Source organism: Sinocyclocheilus anshuiensis, unplaced genomic scaffold (genome assembly GCF_001515605.1).
Source record: "Sinocyclocheilus anshuiensis isolate Anshui unplaced genomic scaffold, SAMN03320099.WGS_v1.1 scaffold1203, whole genome shotgun sequence".
Lineage (NCBI taxonomy): Eukaryota > Metazoa > Chordata > Actinopteri > Cypriniformes > Cyprinidae > Sinocyclocheilus > Sinocyclocheilus anshuiensis.
Window position 1 is genome coordinate 321,765 of NW_015539980.1, and position 2,534 is coordinate 324,298.

At 33.7% G+C, this 2,534-nt stretch overlaps 1 protein-coding gene across 1 annotated transcript in view; it reads left to right on the forward strand.

The window, feature by feature from the left end:
* Nucleotides 1–2,534, forward strand: part of mthfr (methylenetetrahydrofolate reductase (NAD(P)H)) — a 17,976-nt gene that overhangs the window by 828 nt on the left and 14,614 nt on the right. The gene's annotated exons all lie outside the window — the stretch shown is intronic.

Genomic DNA, 2,534 nt, shown 5'->3' on the forward strand with positions numbered 1-2,534 from the left:
AACGAATTACGTTACTTTTTAAATCTGGGCTGGGCTTGCTTGTTTGCTTTTAATATAAAAAGTTCTATTTTTGGCAAATGTAAAAGCCCTTTCACACCAAAAGCCTCAGGCTGAAGGAAATGTAAATTCACGTCTGTACAGTAGAACGCAGAAGAAGAAAGTTCAACACTCTTCAGCAATTAAAAAAGAAGAAATGTTGGCTTACCTTGTGTAATTTTTGCTTGTTAGTATGGTTGAATTGGATCATCGAAGGTCAGCAGCAAATTTGTTAATAAAATGGGATTAAAAACAAAGTATATTTGTATTATTTAACATATTTAATTATTGCAGCTTTGCGTCATATTCTGAGTTGCTTTTAACTGTTTTTATTCATTTTGAGGAAAACTAAATCTGACTTTATTTATTTCTTTTTTTTGTGAGTGAGATGAATTAAAGCATGTTCACATATATTCTAGAACTAAAGTAACATCTTACTCCCGATTTCTCTCAACAAGAGGACAGGAGAGATTCCATCAATAAATGGGAAAAAAAAAGTAACTAAAATAATTACTACTAATTGCATAAAAAGTAACTCCGATATTTTCTTGTAAATTAAAAAGTAATGCGTTACTTTACTAGATACTTGAAAAAAGTAATCTGATTACGTAACTCGCGTTACTTGTAATGCGTTACCCCCAACACTGTTGGCAATTAGTAGTAATTATTTTAGCTGTCAGTAATAAATATTCAAGTAGTAAACTTTAAATTAAAAGTTTAAGTGAAACATTATAATGATAATGTGTTAAATACTATTTAATAAAATATATTAATCATCTAATGCAACCCTGTACATTGCGAGTAAATCACTCGCATTTGCGACTAAATCTTCACTCTGGGCGACTAAATGATGACTAATATTAGCCAATGGCTAATAAATTCTCAGATTTTACTCGCCAGTGTGTGAGTTGGAGGCTAAGTATAAGTTTAGCTCAGATATATTTTCACTCGCCGAACACTGACTGAGCGCTTCAGAGTTTCACTTAATGTCAAGCGATCTGTGCTATTGTTCAGTTCATATCAATGGATATCAATGGATGCGCAACTCTGGAAGTAAAATAATGACAAATGTCCTTGAAACAAAAAAGCACGTTGAATTGCACTAACTGAAAAAATAATGCATTGCATCAACAGTGCTTGCATTTTAATGCCTTTTATTTTCAGGGCTTGCATTTTTAGGGGCTAAAATCCAACATAGTTGTATATTTCAGCTGTGAATATTATAATTGAAGACATTTCACAGACATTTTAATGATTCAAAATTCAATCATTCATATTCACCTTCTAGAGTTCACTTCAGAAATATTCAATCTGTTTAAAAATACGATGTATAATATTCGACAGGCAGTTTTCTGTCCATTTTATTTCACTTTACAAATTCGCTTCCACATTCAGTGGTTCAAATTTACCAAATGGTTTGCCAAAAAGTCGGCGTTGCACATCCGGGAGCTGCAGGAATAGCAGTAGAGCACCGATGCATGATCTCCAGCTGCTGTCAGTCGCTCACCAGCAGGTGGCGCAAGCGGCTGTTGATGAAGACCAAAGCAATCGGTAGCGCAAGTCATTCATTCATTCATAAAAACTGATTTGAAGGAATGGAGCAAGCGGTAAGTAGAAGTTATGATAATCAGGGCCAGTATATATATATATGCGGAAAAGCTGATTGCGTTTACGTTTGTGCTTAGTTTCCTTAACTTTGCATGGCTTGTGTGACCTGGGGATCCCCTCATATGTCACACTCCAGGATTCCCCAACGACGAGTAATGCGCTTCAATTAACTAATACAGTGATATCAAAAGACCAAACTCGGTATACACCTTACTGATGATGCAAACTATATACAGTTATGTAGAATATGAACGTAACGTGCAAGGTTTCACGCTGTTTCCGGCATATGTTAAAGAAATGCTGTAGTATATCAGTCTGGCGAGTAAACTAAAAAATGTACTAGCCAATTGTGATTCAACTGCCAAGGTGTCCGTAGAGGGTTGTAATGTCTTCAATCACATATGTTACTGAAATAATGTTATATAGTTTTACACAATTTATATATGGTGGATGAGGAGACCTCGCACAGCGTCTGGAGCCGTCAATCTCATCTCTAGGTAGGAAAGCAAAAATTGCTTTATTGTTTTTGTAATTTGGTGAATCTCACATAAACCATGTCTGGGTCATATTTCACCAAAAAAATAAATAAATAAAAATAAAATAATATATATATATATATATTTATTTATATAATAATTTATATAAATGATATATGAATATAAACATACATGTAAATATTTTCAAAATATATACTGAATGTGTAATGAATTATTATTATTATTATTATTAAGATATTTTTGATGAGTTCTGAGAGCTTTCTGACCCACCCATAGACAGCAACGCAACTGAAATGTTCCCAAGTCCAGAAACGTAGCAAGGAGATCGTTAAAATAGTCCATGTGACATCAGTGGTTCAACCGTAATTTTACGAAGCTACGAGAATACTTTTT